The sequence below is a fragment of the Oryctolagus cuniculus genome, chromosome 3 (assembly GCF_964237555.1).
Source record: "Oryctolagus cuniculus chromosome 3, mOryCun1.1, whole genome shotgun sequence".
Classification (NCBI taxonomy): Eukaryota; Metazoa; Chordata; class Mammalia; order Lagomorpha; family Leporidae; genus Oryctolagus; species Oryctolagus cuniculus.
In genome coordinates this window covers 32,710,643-32,731,925 of record NC_091434.1, presented here as the reverse complement: position 1 = coordinate 32,731,925, position 21,283 = coordinate 32,710,643, and the positions used below count along the sequence as shown (strand labels likewise).

The following is a 21,283-nucleotide window of genomic DNA, read 5'->3' as shown; positions in this document are numbered from 1 at the left end:
ACAGAATTAAATCCAGCCCTGAGCTGCCTGGTAGTAAAGCAAAAAGATCAATAATAAGTTAAGAAATTCTCTCATCAAATCAAACAAACATCAGCTTCGCTGAGGTCAGCTGATCTGTGCACATTAAAAGGTGAAGCAGAAGGAGAAGAAAACATGGAAGAGAAGATGAATAGGAGGAGAAAAGGAGATGAGAAACAAGGAAAATCTCCACACCAAAAAGTAAGGTTTGATAAATTCCTTTATTAAAAATCCTCAAACGTTTTGTTGATCAGAGAACTGAAGGTTCAGGTCCTAGGTATGTTTTTGTCCTTTGCAGCCTCTTTCTGTTGATGTTTTTCTGGCTTTCTAAACAAAGAGGAAACCTCACCCATTCCTCTAGACACGTTATTTATGACCACATTCTCTGGGCCAACAACCCTCTGCAGCTCCTTGAGGCCCTTCTTAAGGGGGCACCAAGCGATTGGATCTGGTTATAGAGGGGCTACTGCTACTAATCAGGTTCAACTCTGGTGAGTTCAGTGAGGGCTCTAGGGCAAGCCTCACTCATTAAGGACAAAACACACTGGCACATTTGACCTTTGGAAATCCAGCCCTCGTCCAAGTTTCCAGATTCAAAACAAAAGCTCCAGGGCTGGAAACAGAGTTGGAGGAAGCACTCTGCTAGCTTTGAGCCCATCCCCCATGCATCCCCCGTGACTGAGAGGCTCACAAAATCAATAGAGCAGCATTATTAACTGCAATATCATAAGAGAGGACTTTGCTCTCTGCTGTAGTGGAGACAGGAGAGGGGGAGGGGCAGGCTGGCTCCCAGGGAATGGATGCTTCATTAAAGTCTTAACTCTGGGGAGGCAACTGCTGTGCAGCTCAACAGATGAACCCCGTGTGTGTTGAGAAGCTCCCATAAACACCTTGCCCCTGGTCTAGGAGTTGTCACAGTAGAAAAAAATGCACAGTTAGGCCAACCAAAACCAGAATGGCAAAGAGCTATTGTTTGGCATAGATTTCCAAGCATGCCAGCAAGTGCTGTCAGGAAGCTCTTCTAAGGCAAAACTTGTAAATGCATCAAACCAATGTGTACTCCTTCATCTGCAGTCACAAACGCTAAAGTATCACGTTGCCACTAAATTTTTTGCTGTTTTCTTGGGTCACCTCCATATACCAAAATAAGCACTTCACATTTTATCACCAGCCCAAAATACAGAGGTATTGCTAAACCTGCAAGGCAATAAAACCAGCAGTTCTATCCCTGACTACCTTCTGATTTGCTCAGGTCCCCAAGCCAGCTGGATCACTGTTTCCTATCCATAGCTCACAGGACTCAATACAGCCTCTGTCCCCAGGTGAGTATAACCAAAAAAATCTCATGAACCCCCAATGAGCAAGGGTTCATGTACTCTTTCCCTTCATTTGAAGATATACTCTGGTCTCTCTCTTATTCTGCCATCATCCCTGGATAGTGCCAGTAACTGTCATTGTCAGCTGCAAATTTGCTGACATTGAAGGTAAACAAAGTAAGTTTGCACATCTCTCTGAACCCCCAAGTCTTTCCTCTAATCATGCAAATCAAGCAAATTTCTTATCTCTGTACACTCATGGGTGTTTTCAGCTTCTCTGCTTCTGGCATTTGATTCTAGACACAAGGTTAAGTACCCCATGTTGCATATCAGAGTCACATCAATTCAATCCATTTGCTATTTAAAAGCCATCATTCTTCTCAGAAAGTTTTTTCCTCTTTATCCATATACTAGAGCAGAATCAGACAAATGTGGTCTGATATACTTGTATTTATTGATATTATTCACATCTGTCAACAGAGGACAATGTTAACTTGTGACTCAGTCCTAAGGCAGAATTTAAGGAATGGAATACTCATCATATCAATATAAAAAAATTGTCACCATTGTTGATCATAAAGTATCTACTGCTTTTATTTTTTAGGAAGTACCATGCAGTGGCATATCATTAAGGCATTTATTGACAGGTTTAGTTAAAATTTTTTGCCAAAAGGACCTGAACAGACATTTTTCAAGAGAGAAAATTCAAATAATCTTCAGACATACGAAAAAATGCTCAGGATCATTAGTCATCAAGGAAATGCAAATAAAAACCACAATTAGAATGGCTCTCATACAGAAATCAACAAACAACAAATGCTGGCAAAGATGTGAGGAAAAGAGTACCCTAATCCACTGTAGGTGAGAATATAAACTAGGGGCAGCCACTGTGGAAGGCAGTAAGGAAATAACTCAGAAAACTGAATAAAGTCCTACCATATGACCCAGCCATCCTACTCCTGGGAATTTACCTAGGAAATGAAATCAGCACATGAAAGAATTATCTATACCCCCATGTTCAATGCACCTCATTTATAATAACTAAGGTATGGAATCAACCCAGATATCCACCAATGGAAGACTGGGTAAAGAAATTTTGGTGTAAATATACACTATGGAATACTACACAGTGGTTAAAAAACAAAAACTTTCATTTGCAACAAAATGGATGCATCTGGAAACCCTTATATTTAGTGAAATAAGCCAGTCACAAAAAAGACAAATACCATATGTTCTCTCTGATATGTGATAACTAATAGAGCACCTAAAAGGTAATCTATAGGAGTGAAACTGACACTTTGTAATGCAACAATTTTGAACAGTTGACTGTTGAACAATAATTTTGTTTTTTTTTCTTTTTTCTTCATACTATTTAGTTTTTTTTTCTTCAGACTTAGTGTAGGATTAATCTTATGAGTATGAAGTTAACTGAAAATAAATCTTTGTAAAAAAAAAATAAGAATGGGAATGGGAGAGGGAGGAGGAAGAAGGGTGGGATTATGGGTGGAAGGGAGGTAGGGTGTGAAGAATCCCCATGTTCCCAAATTTGTGTATGTGAAATGCATGAGGTTTTTATTCCTTAAATAAAATTTAAAAAAATCTCTTGTCAAACATGATTTGATAGGTAACATGGAAAACCCCATTAACCTTTCCTTTTCTATACTTCCTCATTTCCCCTCTGATCACATAACGTGCTCAACTCTAACATCCACCCTGGTCTGGCTGTTGCCTTGGTCTCTGCTGGCAAGGGTTTCCACATCATCAGTTCTTGAAATATTTTAGGACATGTTTCATTTTTCCCTAAACAAAACAGTATTTTTCAGTAAAGTTAACTTGTGAACTTGAAATGCTACCACATGATCTGAAACCTTTTTTTTTAAGTACTTGAGTGAGTTTCTATCCTCTTTTTAAAAAAATCAAAACTAAACCTTGGAAAAGCATACATATTCAGTTTTGTAGAGAAAGGTATAGCTCTCCAGATGGGGAGTCTATGCAATTCATGATCTCAAGCATTTTATGGCCATATGTCCCTGCAAATTACATTGGTGGCAAAAATCCAGATGTGCAGTCAAGTGTTTCGTCACATTCCTGACCCCAGAATCAAAATTCTCCTGTGTGAGGTTGATGCAAATGTATATCCCAACAAATCCTTTCAAAAGTGAGCTGGGAAGTTGACAATCCTGCACCTCTTCACTTCTATTCCCTCTCTGTGTCTAAAGCCAGGGCAAAGGGATTCTGTTACCTGTTACTTCAGGGTTTCCACCCAACCCAACCTAGATCTTAGCCAGATAGACCAACACCCTGGATAGCACTGCTTTCCAGGACCAATCTCATGCAAACTTTCTCTTTGAATGAATGGTTACAGAGCTACTCAGTCCAAAATGATAGATGGGCTGAAACTCTGGTAGAATAATGGCCAGATCCAACTAACAGTATTTCAACAAATGTAATATTTCTACTTTATCCATAGTTTTTTTTTTTTTTTAAATCAGGGTACTTGAAATAAAAATTTAGATTTCTGGCTTATCATGCAAAACCAGAAGATCTGGCAATAGGTTCTATATCCTTTAAGAGGAGCAAATTACTAGAGCTGAATGGCACCTGCAACTTTGGACAGAGTCTATACTTTCCACATCACCACAGTCTCTACCACTTTCTACTGCCTTATATTTCTGCCAGTCTCACTTGCTGACATCACCAGCCTGGCTTGCAGTAGCCATCTTTATGACTCTTGCCCTCCAAGGTTTCCCTTGCCAATGTCTGCTTTAAGGGCGCAGTCTCCTATCATTCCTCAACCCCCATCCAATTTTCCACCAAGTTCTTGATGCCCTTAACATATGATACACTCAAGTCATTTCCTGTGTTAATGTCCTTTTAGTCAAGATCACAAGGACAAAGGAATGTCTCCTTACAAACCAATTTTTTGTTCTACCCAAAACACGTAGTTTCCATCAGCTCTTAGGAATACAAATCTTAATCTTTTCCTCACTGCTACTAGGTCCTGTTGATTCCTTCGTCAAAAAAAAAAAAAAAAAAAAGAAAAGAAATTGGTATATTTTTCTTTCTGAGATAGATCTTCAATAATTTTCTGGGGAGAAAAACTTTAAAAATATGCTGTAAAGAACACCCCCACTCCAAGCTGTTGCTTTCTCTCCAGGAGGCTCTGCCTTTGTCTTCTGAACTAGCTGTACCTTTTCTAGCACTTACCACTGCAAAGTGTAGCAGGGGTGCCAGACTCACATAGAAGAAGGGGCCTCCTGGGCCCACATCCCAGGCTTGCCTACATCTGTTCTACTGGAAATGATGTTAGTCAACCAAGAAACTGCCAGCAATTCATCCTGGCTTTTTTGTGCTTACACTGTGCTCAGTGGTGGCAGTGGCCACTGTGCATCCACCATTGATGCCACAGTCACTGGTGAGAGAAGCCTTCCAGAGAGCTTCTCACAGAGATGCAGATAGGCTCTCATTTCAACCAGTGTTCTGGGTGACAGAATGGGAATGGACTTTGTACCTGACACCCAGGCTTCCAAATCCTTGTTAATATGGCACCTATTGGAAGCAGCCTGTAGATCACGCATCCAAAGGAGAAGAGTTCAGGGGCTGTGGTCAACACAGTCAGTGTGGTCTTTGTGTTGAGAGCTCACCCTCCCTTCCTATCTGCAGTTACCTTCCATCCAGGTGATCTCAGGCTGGGATAAAAGTGCATGTCCCTGAGAGTAACACACCGCTGTGTTACTCCAACCCTAACATGGCATTAAAAAACAGGCTTAGATTACAAGTCTTGGTAAGTCCAGGACTTCCTATCCAGGTAAATCCCCATTTTCCTATTCTCTAACCAAATGTGACATTGCATTGGTCAATGAGTCATTTTAGCCACAAAGACTCTCACCTTTAGAAGAAAGCTGTCCCGATGGTACTCACCTCCCAGACTTTCCTCATCAGTGGATGCCATGACCACACACATACACACACAAATACACACAATTGTTTTGTGAGTGTGGTAAAATATTTTAATGATTAAAATGTATTTTTAAAATAATGACAAATATATCACCTTTATCCAGACATTCTGACATCTATATATGACAGACTAAGTTTATTTTCTCAAATTCTAGGTGAGAACTAATACACGTGAATACACACAAAATAGATTAGTAAGTTACATGTGCCCATTTAGACAACCAGTAAGAAAATTTTCAGTGCCATAAATAAAGCACAAATAATAACTCCGTTTTAACAAATAAGAAAGGACTAAAGTCTTACTCAGAAAACAACACAAATCATAAAGAGGAAGAACGTCAACAAGAAGTAATAGTTTAAGGCTTAAAACAAAACCTCCCCTACCACAGAAGAGAAAACAACAATGCTGTGACAGTTCACAAAGCACTTTCACAATCTTTCACTTGATTGGAACAATCCTATCATTATAATCCCCACATTGCAGAAGGGAAAATACAGTTCAGTATTTGCCCTGGCTTATACTTACAAAGTCCAGACTAAATTCTAGGTTTTCTAATGTCAAATGCCTTGAATTTTCCATGACACCAGTGTTTTCCAAACTTTAATTTCATTTCACCTTCTGCATTTTTAGTAAATCAGCATTTCTGTATGATTTGCATGTTTTAATCATCTCATTAAGGCATTATATATTAAGCCTGCATGTGTTTTAACATTATTTCACTACAATAACCATTAGTAGAAGATAATCATAAAGTTAAAACCAAGAAAATAAAATATATTAATTTTAAATGGGATGTTTGTCAAAAACTGAGTCTCCTTAATATAAAAAAAGGAGGGAGCAAGGGAAGGTAGAAAGGAAAGGGCCACATGCACATGCAGCCCTAGAGAGGTATGGATGACATGTGACAACAAAGCAAGCTCTTCACCTTGCATTAGAACGACTGGAAAAAAACTGAAAAGGGAGTAAAACTGCCTACCAAGGTGATTCTGCACTATTTCACACTGTGCTCATGAAGCCCTGAGAGGAGCAGCCCACCCTTTGAGAAGCACTAAGCCTAAACTATGCTGGATCACCCATTGTGCTAACATGCAAATGTGTTTAAAATATTGAAAAGGGGCTCACAGTTCCTGAGTATACAATACTGGATTGGACTTGAAGAATGACTTCTAGAGCACAGGTAGGATATCTGAAAATTAAGGTGGGAGGCAACGGAGTGAGGTGTCTGGAGCTCCTCAAGTATCAATACTTGTAAAATCCTAGTGTCTGTGGGTAAGGAGCATCAGAACAAGCTCATGGATGCAAAAGCAGGAGGAAAAAGCAAGCAGGCACATCTTGGGTGGGAGGACAAATGGTTTGCATTCTGTTTCTTTTTTGTAGGAAAACCATTTGTGTAAGGACACTCAATGTCCACATATTGCCTGCCTAGCTTTCTTTTTTCCTTTCTTTTCTTGTTCTCTTTTTTCTTTCTCTTTCTTTTCTTGTTATCTTTTTTTCTAGAAATAATTTTCAGAAATAGCTTAATACTAGCTGATTTTTGTCATAAGATAAAGTTATTGTTTTTGGAAAAATTATACACTCACACACACATGGATGATAATGACCCTGAGCCTTTATGTAGCACTGAGAAATTTTTAAAGACAAAGATTGGAGAAAAGGAGGAACACCCGGTATCAAGTAATACAAAAGAATGGCTTAAGAAAAGAATGACCCTGAAAATCACCATCTGGTCAACCTAAATGATATCCTAAGTAACATAAGGAAGCCAATATAAAAGAATAAATTATTTTAAATACTCCTAATGTATAATAACATCCTGAAAGCATTAGAAAATGAAGGCCAAGTGCCTTGTCGGCAGTATTTGAATGCCAAGTGTAGGAAGAAAGCAAATTACTTCAGACACAGACAAGCACTTTATTATATAATACCCTAGACTTCACACCACAGGCATTACTTCCTCCAGGAAACAAGTCATATCAAACCCACTTCTACATAAAATAGTCAGTGAAGGCAGTTTACTAAATTCTGCAGAGCATGCTTCTATTTCAAACCAAGAAAACTCAGAACTGACTACGTTTTTCTTCCACACTCAGGAGTTCTCCCCACAACTGTCCAGTTGGGTTTCTGGGAGTGGCAAATCATGACAACAACAGTCATTTTGTTAAGGAGCAATGTCACGTGAAAAAAAATCTTTCCCTTAGACCAAGAAGAAGCTGCAAGCTCAGGAAAGTCACAGTCAGTTTCCAAGTTGGAAAATGTTGCAAATACCAGTAAGAAATGAGCATGCTCTAAGCAACTGCTCAGCCCCGGCGGGGGAGGGGCAAACCAGATGGTCTTTTCCATCCCAGATTTCGATGATCCACAACAGAACCTGGATGACTAGGAAAAAGTGAGATGCAATTTGGAAATTGCTTTATAAAATAGAATCCCAAACAAAGACATTCAACAAGGCAGAGAAATGACAAAGAACTGAAAATGAATTCTGGGTTACAGCAGACAGTAAGCCAGCTTGGGACCGATGGAGAAACAGAGGTAGTCCACAAATCATAGCATTTTGGAGGAGAAAGGTGGCTTAGATAGTACAAGTTCAAGAGTCACAAACCCAAAGTTGTGCTCACTGGGCCAGAGATCAGACATGAAATGAGTTGGAAACCAGGGAACAAAGTTAGCTGAAGAGTATAGCAAAAGTTCTAAAACATTCAAGGTATAAATAAAATCTGCATGCTGACCACATCACATACATCTTCAAGTCAGTTTAGCATAGGAACTTCCTGTACATCCCTGACAATCTCACTGTTCCTAACTACTGCACGTACACATGAGAAAACTGAGGAAGCAGCATTATTTGAGGATATACACAGAGCAGAGGTTGTAGTAGCAGAGCCCGGAAGCTAGGATTATATTACACACAGAGACAATGGCAAACAGAAACAAACCAATGACATTCAGGCCAACGTCTTCTGCACACCCCTCGGTCCAGGTACACTCAGGTTCACATGCTTCATTTCTTCAAGAACAAATTAAATGATATCTAGTTAAATGCAGATCTACTGAAAATTGGAGGAAGATACAAGGGACAACTGTGCAGAAAACGAACATCAAAGTGGTCAGGGAGTCAGACATTTCATTTTTAATTGAACTTTTAAACAACCGTCAGAGGCTGGCACTGTCATGGCGCAGTAGGTTAATCCTCTGCCTGCAGTGCCGGCATCCCATATAGGTTCTAGCCCTGGCTGCTCCTCTTTCAATCCAGCTCTCTGCTGTGGCCTGGGAAAGCAGTGGAACATGGCCCAAGTCCTTGGGCCTCTGCACCCAACTGGGAGACCAGGAAGAAGCTCCTGGCTCCTGGCTTCAGATCGGCATTGGGGAATGAACTAGCAGATGGAAGACTTTTCTCTCTCTCTCTCTCTCTCTCTCCCCCGACCCTCCCTTCCTCTCTCTCTCTCTCTGCCTCTCCTTCTTTCTCTGTGTAACTCTTTCAAATAAATAAATGAATCTTTAAAAAAAAAAAGTCAAGTGTCCGATGTTCCTTCTAGATATACCTCAAAGAGCAAGGTAGGAAAAATCTTTAGTTAACACACATTAAGAAAATGAGTAAGCCCAAGAATCCTTTTTTTGTAAGTGTAATTCCAGGGCTGGAGGACAGGGATCTCACTGAGATTTATAAAATATTCTTGAGGAAGTCCATAAAGTGGAGAGAAGCATGTGACCATCCTCCCCCAGGGAAGCAGGAATCAGAGTAGACAAAAAACTGGAAAGTTCCTTCAGGGTACCTACCCCCTGCTAACCAATGGGGCTTTCCTCCCCTGGTTTCTATGTATCCAAGAAAACACAAATACACAGTCCACAGAAGGAGGGAATGTAGTCTTCACACAGAGTTGGCATCCCTGAAATAAATCTCTCCATAGGGGCTGAGCTAAACCTTACACATGAAGAAATAATCTTCGAATTTTATAGCAGCATATGTATGATTCTTCCCCCTCCCCCATAAAACTCCCAACATCAACAGCTCCATCAAATTATGGCTTTTCAGAGGCCAATTCCAAAACATCCTCCTTTATCACGGAAAGAATATTCCTTGTGTGTGAGAGTGCTTCCATTATGTCTTATTTGAAGGGGGAAAATGAAATAAAAATCCTATCTGAAATATTTATAGATCTCATAAAACCTGATTCACTCTTATAAGCTGTTGTAAGCTCAGTCATCAGGTGAGGCAGAAATGGCAGGTGCAGTAACCAGCGCTGTATTATGTTATATATGCCTAATTCTGACTCTTTAAAAAATAACTGCATGCTGGCAAAACTGAGAGGAAGTAAGGCATAAGTAAGACTGAAGAGAAAGAAAGAGGAAGAGGTTGAACATTTGCATGAGCAAGTCTAGCAAATTCCAAGGTTGTCAAACAAGCTGGTTTCTGGGGGCAATAGGTATTGCTAGTCTTTCCCTAGTTCTAAGTACAAGGTAGTCAATTGGAGCTTCTCCTGTGTAAAGAAAGGTAAAGGAATACCTTGTTCAATTCCCAGCATACTCCCCCCTAGCCTTCCCTTATGCAGCCTCCCTTAGACTTCAAGCTCACTGGGATCTTCAAGAGACCAATGATACTCTTTAGAGAAACAGCATTGTACTACTGATTGAGGGGAGACTGGGGAAGGAAGGAGCAGTTATTGAATGCATGCTATGTACCAGAAAGTAGGCCAGAGAGCCAATTCTTATGGAGAAACTAATAACTCATTCTACTGATGATGAATGAAACTCAGAGATGTTAAGTAACTGTCTCAAGGTTCCAGCTCTGCCTGACTTCAAAGCCTCCATGTAATTTGTCTACTATGAAACACTGTGACCTTAGGCAGCATATAGCACAGTGCAGTCCTTTTATAGATAAGAAGACCAAGGCACAGAAGACAGACTGGTGAACCTCAAATCTATACATATCCACTGATTGTCAGGCCACAGCCTTCAGCTTCCTAATCAAGTGTTTATATATATATAAGCAGGTGTTTGTATATATAAAAAGTGTCAGCCTACCTAGTGGATCTTGGCTCAACCACTTCCAAGTTGAGTGCTTTACGCAAGACATTTAATGCTTCAACCCTCAATGAAGATAAGGAAAATATATATTTCACAGGGTTGTTGTAAGAATTGAATAAAATGATACATATAAGGTGCTCAAGTGGGATCATCTTTGGTAAGTATTTGATACATATTACATATATTATGATGATGATGGCAAAAGTGACCAAATGAAAAAAGGGAAGAGGAAAGTATAGTCTATCAATGGTTTTGCAACTCTGTTGCTTTGCAGCTGCAGAAAGACAACTTGCTTAATCTTCCTTTGCCCCAATTTACTTGCCTCTGAGTGGGAAATTCTGTAACATCTGCCTTCTCCCTAGTTACAGAAAACAATGTGCTCATGACAAGAGACCGTGAGCAAAACACCCTGAGCCCTTTAGGACATCCATTCAATACAGATGTTTGTTAGGTTCTCATAAGCAAATAGGAAAATCCCATCACAGATAAAAATCATCTCTTGCTCTACATTAAGGAAAGAATCAGGGGTCAACGCTATGGCATAGTAGGTTAAGCCTCTGCCTGCAATGCCGGCATCCCATATGGGCCCAGGTTCAAGTCTCAACTGCTCTACTTCTGATCCAGTTCCCTGCTAATAGCCTGGAAAAGCAGCAGATGGCTAAGTACTTGGGCCGCTTCACCCATGTGAGAGACCCAGAAGAAGCTCCTGGCTCCTGGCTTCAGATTGGCTCAGCTCCACCATTGCAGCCATTTGGGAAGTGAACCAGCAGATGGAAGACCTTTCTCTGTGTCTCTCCCTCTGTCTGCAATTCTATCTCTCAAATAAATAAACAAATCTTTATTTAAAAAAAAAAAGATAAGCAAAAACCTTAAGATAGGAAGGGAAATGCACAGGTTAGGGCTGAACAAGCTTTGAATGCAAAAGTAAAGTCAGCAACTCAAGTCTGACATTGAGCATCATCTGCAACAGCCCACAGGAGAATCCGTTCTGCAGAGGCCTCCTCACAGTGTTGGAGGAGCAACTGTGTTCCATGAACAGGGTCTGGAGTGGCTATATGAAAAAACACTGAAACCTTAAAGGAAGGGGTTGAGAGTAGGGAGAATCTATTTCCACTCCTTTGAGCAAATTTTCTGCCTCTCCAAAAATAAGTGCCAACACTATGACCACTCCACTGAATTCCTGCTAACTTGGTTTTGGAAGGGGAATGTGAGAGTAGGGTCAAGAGCAGGTGGGCAGTCCCTTGCAGGGCAATTGCTTCATGGCTAATTGCCATTTTCACAGCTGGGTTGAGCTTTCCAAAAGGCATCCTTCCACCCTGAGCTCTGAGCTCCTCTCCTGATGTTCTCTTGCTAACCATATCCCCATCAAAGAGAGTTTATAGATGAAAGGATTCAGCCACAGTACATACAATTTTGCAAACATCGCAGTTTGAAAAAGAGGTATTTCTAAAGCTTCTTTGTGAAGATCGCTGCATGCCCACAGTTAATACCACAGGAGCTGAGCCTTCTGTGGATGTGGACACAGCCTCCTTGCCTGAATGTCCTCAGCAGCAATTCTTCTATGGTCTATTTTTGTTCTTCTTACTAGAAAGATGATTTCTTTGAAATTCTTAATAAACAGAGTCTACTTCCAAACAGTGTGGTCAGTAAGAAAAACAGACAGCTGGTAGCTAATGCCTATCTGACATCATTTGACAGATGTACATGTATGCACCCATCCCTCTAAAACCATGGGGCAGGCTTAGGTAAGTGGGAAAAATCATGGCTGAGGACCTACCAAGGATGAATTATTTGGAACACCGCATGGCTGCAGTTTAATGCTCAGCACCATAAAGTTTCCAGAAATTGAATTTGACCAGGTTAAGCAAGCCTCTGGTGGGTCACAGGAAATGTGAGCCAAGTAAGACTGCCTTAGACACATTAAGGTGAGGGAAAGCAAAATAAGAAGGATCGAGCAACACTTGGGCAGCTACTGTAAACAAAGAAGCTGGATGAAATACATCTGCTCATTCTGTCCTGCTTTATAATAAACCTCTGGTGCACTCAGACTTCAAAATATACAAGAAATGAAATATTTCAATGGAAGGAATAGGCACCTGCCACTGTGAAATACCATTAACCCTCTACAGATCAATGGTTCAGAGCCTTGGCTGTTTCACAAACACTGATGCCTAGGTCCCTTTCAAAGGAATATTTATTTAATCAGATTGCATAGAGCCATGATTGAGAATCACTGCTAAAGAGATGGTCAAACCTTACGTGATAGTCATAACATACAACCCAAATAACCACCTGTGTGCAGGACTCTCTGAAAAACAGATCATATATGGAATCAACCCAGATGTCCATCAACTGTTGGTATATATACACTATGGAGTACTACTCAGCTGTTAAAAAAAATAATGAAATCCTGTCTTTTGCAACAAGATGGATGCAACTGGAAACTATTATACTTAGTGAAATAAACCAGTCCCAAAAAGACAGATATCCTATGTTTTCCCTGATCCAAAGTAACTAGTATAGTACCTGAAATGTAATGTATTGGAGTAAAACAGACATTTTGAGATCTGATGATTGTTTAGAGCCCTTGTCTCTTCCATTGAGGAACGGCATTTTTTTCTTTTTACTATTTGTTGAACTCTTATTTAGTGTAGGGTTAACTATATGATCATTAAGTAAACTGAAAATAGATCTTTGTAAAAATTAAGAGTGGGAAGGTGAAAAGGAGGAGAAGGAATGGTTGGAAGTTGACCGGGAGGGAGGGTTGGGGGGAAGTGTCACTATGTTCCTAAATCTGCATATATGAAATAAATGAAACTTGTATAACTTAAATAACATTTTTAAAAATACAGTAAAAAACAGATCATACATTAAAAGTAGATTAACAAAATTATAACCATGGCATCAATTCTGCCTTAAATCACATAGGCTAATTAGAAAAAAATAAGACAACAGGGGGAAAAAGGAGGAACTAGAGAATGAACAACCTTATCCCTGGAAAAATATCATAAGGAAGTAGTGAGTTCTATACAACAGTGCAGAAATAGTAGCAATTATTGTTCATTTGGGCAAGGAAGGGAGTTTCCTGGAAGAGGTGGCAATTGTCTGAAAGTTAAAGGATGGGTGGAATTTGGACAAATGGGATTAGGAAGAAGAAAGGGAAGATGAGGGAAAGGGTGAGGAAACAACCTAAGGACAGAAGCAGGAAAAGCAGTCACTCAATTTGTATAGCATTTAGGACACACAAAAGTGGGTAGAATTTGCAAATGTTTGTGGGTCTGCTCTTGATAATGGTGAAGGATTTACAGGATCTGAAGAGAAACCAGAGGGGAGTCCTACTCTAGAAACACCCTGACTCTTAGAATTTGGGTCTCTCCCTAAGTGTAGCACTGGGCCACTATGATTTTGGAAGCTGGCTACACCATGAGCTGGGGATAGAAAGACAAACCCAAGGAGGTGACAAGGGTGACCCCAGAGCAATGGTGGTAGGAGAGGAGACAAGAATTTGAAGACACTAAAGTATCTTGAAAATCAAATCAGTGGGATTTTGCATTTCATTTTTTATTTCAACTAATGAGATTTTCCTACCTAATTTTTTATTAGATTCAAAGGGAAGAGAGGAGCCAAAGATGGCATTATCAAACCTTGATCATGAGAAGAATGATCAGATTAACAAAAGAAATAGGGAGTCCAAGAAAAGGAAAAGTTCCATGGAAGAAGCTGATGTATTAGCGGTTTGAGATTGAGCTGAGGCATTGGTGGAACAAGCACCAAAATCCTTGACTGTCAGCCCCACATTTCCAGTTGAGAAGGGTGTGCCTGAAACCCAGGAAAGTATCAGAAATTGCCAGTGAGGGCTCTGAGGAAAAGAAGTCTCTGTTTGGGAAGGAGACTTCAACTCCTAAGATCTCAGAATGAAAGAGATCTGTGAGATGAATGCCAGAAGAGAATTTCACCATCATAACTGGGAGAGACTGCACAGGGGAAGGGAGGAGTAGAAAGTAAGTGGGGCAAAGGCATGGAGAGAACCTTGTACTGTCTTTCCTCAAAAGGGAAATGGTGGCAAGTAGGTGGCCTCGTCCTAAAGTCCTCAAATAACTTTTGGGGGAAAAAATGCACAGAGGTTGAGGGTCTTCCCAAATGCATATTACAGTATGAAGTATTTTTTTTAAATGATTTATTTATGAGGAAGAGAGAGACAGCCTTACACCTGCTGGTTTACTCCCCAAATGCCTACAAGGACTGGGTCTGGGGTAGGGTCAAAACCAGCAGCTGGGAACTCAATTCAGATCTCCCACGTGGATGGCTGGAACACAACTACTTGAGCCATTACTACCGCTTTCCAGAATCTGCACTAGCAGGAAATTGGGATCAGGAGCTTGGAAAACACACACACACACACACACACACACGTACTCCTAAGTGGGTGGCAGCAAGTGTCTTAACCTCAATGCTAAATGCTCATACATATGCAGTACTTTTTGTTTAAATTTATAAAACATTACACCTCACTGCTCATCCTGCTATCTCAGTAAAAACACACTTCAAAAAAGATTGTCATGAATTGACACATAGGTTTCTATTTCATGCAGTCCTTTTGTCGGCAAAATGTCAGAAACAAGGCCAATTCATATTTTCTGCTTTCTATATAGAACCTCAGTCCTATCTCCCAGCCAACCCCCTATCAAATATGCCGTAAGGTAACTTCCTTACTCCCCATTTATTATTAACTGATGTTACTTTTTATAAGATTATAGTATCATTGAGGACTTTTAAAAAAAATTCAGTATGGTGTATATTTTCCAATTTACTGCACGTTAAAATTGGAAAGGATTAAATTGCACAAGTAAGCCTTTTAAAATTTTTCAATAGCTTGGACTGATGCCTAGCCAATTCCCAAAAATTTGTTTATTAGTACTCTCCAAAGTTAAAGGGTGACTTCCTTGTCTCTCTTTCAGAGAAAAAAGTTCACAAAGATAGAAGAATGAGAAGTGAGTCACCTGAAAAACCCTGGGCCATAGAACCAGCAGTGTTAACTAGCTGTGTGAGCCTGGAGAGTTCAATGCCTCATCTGGCTTTAACATTCACCTGGTTCAACCCTACTATTTTAGGATTGAGGAAATCAAGACCCTTTCAAGATCCGAAATTAAAAGATCCAACGTTCCCAGCTTTGGTACAAGGCTGGGTGCCTGCCTTTCAATATGACCCTCAGGAAATGTCAATAAACTCATATTCAGAAATAGATATCACATATGGCTCTACATTAATTATTTTAATTAACTCTAATCATTTCCGAATGACACAGACATGGATGCTATTTCCTGGTCATTATGGGCATGTGTAGTCACACTGTATACTCATCTGCCCTCAAAGTGTCCAGCTTCCAACCTGCCTTCAGCTCAAAACATGACCACAACAGAACTTAGGAAGTCTCAACATGTTTTATAAACAAGAGTGTATCAATATGGGTAAATACTGATAGGCACAGGTCAGAATTCCAAAACACAGAGTTTAATATATCTTGTTTCAGCCATCATGTTCTATTCTGCTCCTTAATTTTGAACATGCTGTATTTCCCTACTAGAATGAAACTGCTAGGGGACAGACTTCATATCCAATTGGACTTTTCATCACCCACACACAGTATTCAGTCCATAACAAAGGCTTAAGAAATGAAGTGCTTGTTGTGTTACATTTTAATACAAACAAAGAAAACCCCACTGCGAGACTGGATCTATCTATCAGCTCATGGTACCCCCCTAAAATCAGAAGCCACACACCTCAAGCAGGAGGAGTCTAGCCTCATAGCCCCAGGCTGTTGCTAATACTCAGTTATAGCAACTATATGTCAAGGACGAGTGGATTGAGCAGCTAGAAACTGTTCCGATGGAGAGTGGAACAGACACAATACATTTAATGTGACCAAACTCTTAGGGTCCACAAATGCCAAGTGAGGAAAACAAAGAAGACACAAGGCAGTAGAAACAATTCTGCAAAAGAGTAGCAGGAAATAAAGACCAGGTGGAAGAGGAGCAAGTTCATGACAAACCTTGGTAAAAGCAAATCCTAATAATGGCAATACTCATTTCAGAAGCTCTTAAAGTAGACTGAATAAGGATGTTTTCTTATTTGAATGTTCTGAAAGGAGAATATCATGTGTGTGTAATTTCTGTAATTAATGTAGCATTAATTATTAGATACTGTAACTTGTTCAAGCAACACTATTAGCAGTAGTAGAGTTTTCTATTCACTGTTCTTGGGAAGGTTGGTATCTGGAGGTTAAAACATTTCCACTTGCTTATGAAGTTAAGCACAGCTGATTTGGGAAAACAAAGAGATTAGCAGAGAGATGGACTCTCTGTCCTTCACCCTTTTGGCTCTACTCAGGTTAAGTTGCGGAGCTGTCCTAAACTTTCAGCAAATCCCAGTGCCCACACCAGTGCACTGAATGACTAGAATCACAGAGACATTCTCAGCATTCAGCAGTCATGGGGTCCAGAAAAGGTGATAAAAAACACCTTGCACACTGCTGTAACTTCAAAAGATAGGGCCATCCACCAGCCAGTTTGTTATCACAGCAGCTATTCTAGCAACACGAGCCAGCTGAGGCCAACCAGAGTAAACCACATTTTTCTTACCCTGGTAGGTGCAAAGTGTGGTGAAAGAAAAATTGTAGTGCCTTCTTGGATTCAAAAAGTTAAAACACAGGAATTCTCTGAAGTGAGAGAATCTGAAGATTCATTAAGAGAAAGGCTATTACAAGCCCCATTAGGACCCACTCTAAACTGTCCATCTAATTCTCCAGGCAAATGAGCCCCCACTGTCACTTATATTTAGAATATGCTGGGAGAGATAAAACAGCCCACAATTGAATGCTTAAAGTCTCTGACATCTCCTTGAATAAATCATCGCAGGGCAAGACTGTCACCCTGCATCTTTGCTCTGCCTCCTAAATGGATGGGACCCCAACATTTCATTCTCCCCAGGGCAGGGAGTAGGGTGGGAGGTTCACAGAGAACAAAGAATGGTGACTCCCTTCCCCTTCCCCCTGCTAAGGACAGATGTAGTAAAAAATCCGCACTGGAATGTTCACCTACTTTAAAATAGCAAACTGCAAACAGGTAGACTGCATGACAATTTCAAAGCTCCTAAATCTACACAAAGATGTGTCTATTAAAAGAACATGGAAATGAATCTATTAAAGAAAGGCCAAGTATGTGATTGATTACATTCACATATGCTCTCATTTTTAAAGCTACATTTATTTAGTGACTGTGTCCTTATAAAGACAAAGCTGGCTAATAGGGGCAGTTCTAATTTTTTTCATCTATCAAGTCACTGTTTCAAATAAAGAAAGAGATTTACGGTAACTGAAGAACACACAAATCACATACAAAAAAAAGCTAGCTATTTTATCCTTTCAGTGTGGTTAGTAAGGCTCCTTTGTGTCTACAAATTTCCCTGGGTGGTGCTGTTGCCAAGAAATTCTAATTCATGACAAGGGTTTCTGCAAATTGGGGACAGAGGCAAACCTGCAGATGGATGGACCCTACAGTTTGCTTTGTCTTTCTGGCTGAGACAGCACCTGGCTGCTCAGACCTGTAGAAGGCAGTGCAAATGCAAGATCTCACATAGAAGCAGCAATGTGGCTTCCACACCGAATCCCATCCCTGGTACCATGAGGTTGTTCCTGCAAGGCAACCATTTCTCTAGGTTGTCCTCTAGAGGTGCCTCGTACCAAAGGCCCTCATAAAAAGTATTTCAAGATGCCTGAAACCAAGATAAAATTGCAGTGCTGTGGGGACACTTCAGTCCTTACAGTAGCCAAGTATGCCATTAGTTTAAAACAATGGAGGAATGAGGGAGGAGGGAGGAATGTTCTATGATTTATTTATTTGTTTCCAGTAGCAGTGGAAAATTTTCTCCAAGCTAAAGGGAGGCCTGAAACTGACCCCATCTGCCAATTGTGAATCAGCATTAATAACGAACATAATTCCCTAAGAGTTTTCAAGTAAACATGCCATGATCCTCAATGACATGAAGCAAAGCTAAGTCCAAATAAGACTTAGTACATTGCTACTTGATCTATACTCATGAAACAGCAGCCTCACTGTAAATACATAAAAATTCTAAAAATCTTTGTATAGTAGAGAAGAAAATAATAGTATTTTATCAAATCCTTTTTATTCTCTAGGTCAGACAGGAGGCCCTCCCCAAGGAGACCTATAAACAGATCTTCCTCTATCCATCATCAAATGGTATCCTATAAGCTGTTCCAGCCACTGTCTTACCCTTGACTTTTGCCTGCTTTTGCTAAGACAGATCTTGGAAAATTTCCCGCAAGTTTCCAAAGAGCTTAAGATTGGTAGCTTTAAGAGTTGTGTATCACCTGAATTTCATAAAATAACAGGCCACGTAAGCACGGTGTAATTTACAGTTATGACAGGCAGAGATGATATTACTTGGGCCGAGTACTTAAGCATGCAGTCAGAGCCCAGAAATGGAGCGCTGTTAATGTAGGGTGTCCATTTGGATTTTAAAAGTATATCAGCAAGGCTTTTCAGAATTGGAGCCACATGTGGCTAATGCATCATTGCCTGAAAATCCAATGTCAAGATGATGATCTCCATGACAGGAGGTGGCCCTGTCACAGTCAATGACTTTGTCACAGACTCACTGACTATTAAGCAGGACAATTATCCTACATCCTAAGTTTAAAATAAAATCCCCTAAATAGTCCATCTTCAATTTCCTGATGCACAGATGTTCTTGGGTTTATCATCCAAGCCACCCTTTCTCTAGAAACCAAATCAGATTATCAGAATCTCCATATTTTGCTCATCTCCCTGAGGCCAGGTACACCGTTCACTTTAAGAAAAACATCTAATAATTACTCTTTATTTGACCTCTAAAATCTGATTATCCAAGAGCATCAGGAAACTTCCCCCTGCCTGGGGTTCTTTGTAGCAACCTTCTCAAGTTGTTTTGAGCAAACAGTCTCAACATTTCACCATCTGATGGTTGGTTTGGAACAAACAGTTCCGTATAACCACCACTACCCCTCACACTCAGAAACTGCAAGAGGATTTGGGGAGGAGGAGGAAGGAAGAGATAGAGTTAAAGGTTTCTGCCATTGCTCTATGTAGTGCAGCTGTGACTGGAGAGTTCTGAGCAGGAGGCTCCTGAGAGTGCTATCTTGCGCTTATAAAGTGCTTTTCCACAAGTTGCATTTCAGAAGGACCTGAAATAAGCATGCCTCTGAAATAACTTGGCCAAGAGCTTTAAGGTGAGGGTGCTTGACAGTTGGAGGCAGTTAAGGCAAGGAATAAGCAGGGAACTCAGATGGTGAAAATCTCTTTGCCTGCAGACACTAAGCTGGAGATTCCAGTGAAAGGGGGGAGGAGTAGAGAGGGAGGGGGAGTGGGAGGGAGCAGCAGGAAGAGCTGAGTGGGACTCTGAGGAAACAATAGATGGAAGAGATCCTCTGATGGCCAAGCCCATGATGTTGCCTTGCAGATCTGGAGTTCCTCCCAGATCTCTCTTTTCTCGATCTCTCCAACCAGATCTAGAAAAGCAGGTCTTTTCAGGAGAGGCCTTCCCCGAAGCAATCTCTACTAACTGCAAAAACTTGAGCCAAAAACAAAGTTGTGTGATTCATCAGGAGGGAACGCTGTAACAAATAAAGCCAACTTTCTTCCCTCCGAAACTGCTCTGCTTAACAGTTAGTCACAAACAAGGGCTGCCTTGGGCAGGCTGACTAAATCAACAGATCCCCTTCCCTAACCTGTCTAGACAGTTGTTAATATGCAACTGATGTGACACCAGCGAGCTGACAGCATGAAATGAAGGCTATTTCAGAAATGAAATCCTGGCAACATTTTGGTTTAATTAGCATGTGAAAAAAGAAGAGGAAAAAGATTGATGGAGTGAGTGCCTTCATGAGAGATAGTCTTGTTAAAGATGCATTGAAGAAATGCTTTATGCTAAAAATGTATCAAGTGTGTTTACAGAGAGCCAAAGTCCAGAGTATCTGCCAGCATCCTTGAAGAGGAATGCATGTGCTGACACACAGACACCAGAAGCCAATACCTGGAGGAAAACTCACAGCTTCTAATCAGGAGAGAACAACAACTAGTAACAATGGTTCAGGCAGAGGATCCTTGTTGCCACTCCAGCTCCTTCTACCAAAAGCCAAACCTCTCTCGATGAAAGCAACAACTGTTACATCCCAGCCCCAAGCTGGCAAATCCTGCTTTGGATGCTGGCAGAGGAAATTCAGCCGTTCATTAGCCTTAACAAGCTGCTGTCACTGAGCCTGAGCGGAGAAGTTACATGAGCAGCCACACACCAAGCCTCTTGCAGCCCTCCCCAAGGGCAAGTGGCTTTCTGCAGCACCGACTGTACAAGTTCACACTTCCGATGTGCAAATCTGGACTGTCTTCCTGGACTTTCCATGGTGCACACTCCGGGGTTTTTAAATACCCGTGCTCCCCCCGCCCCCACCCACCATCTTCCCTGCAGAATGTCCCCTCAGCAGCTCCTAATCGCTGCTGGAAAAACCACCGTTTCCGCAGCAGACCCAGCCCTTTTCACTGACCAGCACTTTACTGGACTTCACAAAGCCCGGTGAACTTGTCCCCAGCCCCGCTTCATCCTCGCTGGGACACCCAGCCAACTTAGTGTCCGTGCCCTCAGCATCCTAGGAGTTTCCTAACTAGTCCTCTAAGACAGAGTCCCGGGCATGGAAGCACATGCCACCCTTTGTCCGAGCTTGTGCCATCTAACTGGAGAGGGACCCCAGTGAGAGAGGAGAGGAGAGAGAGAGAGAGAGAGAAGGGCAGGGGCAAAGGGTGTTTTCTCTCCGGAGGCATTACACTGGGGAAGCCCAGGATGCATTGTCAGCCCAAGACAGACACATCTTCCATCCTCCTTGTAGATATCCCTGAGTATCTTTTGTCACTTGCTC

The 21,283-nt window shown here is 41.0% G+C and overlaps 1 protein-coding gene across 3 annotated transcripts in view; it reads right to left on the bottom strand.

Moving 5' to 3' along the window:
* The window catches only part of KLF7 (KLF transcription factor 7), a 98,470-nt gene that overhangs the window by 75,974 nt on the left and 1,213 nt on the right, over nt 1–21,283 (bottom strand). The window lies entirely within an intron of this gene.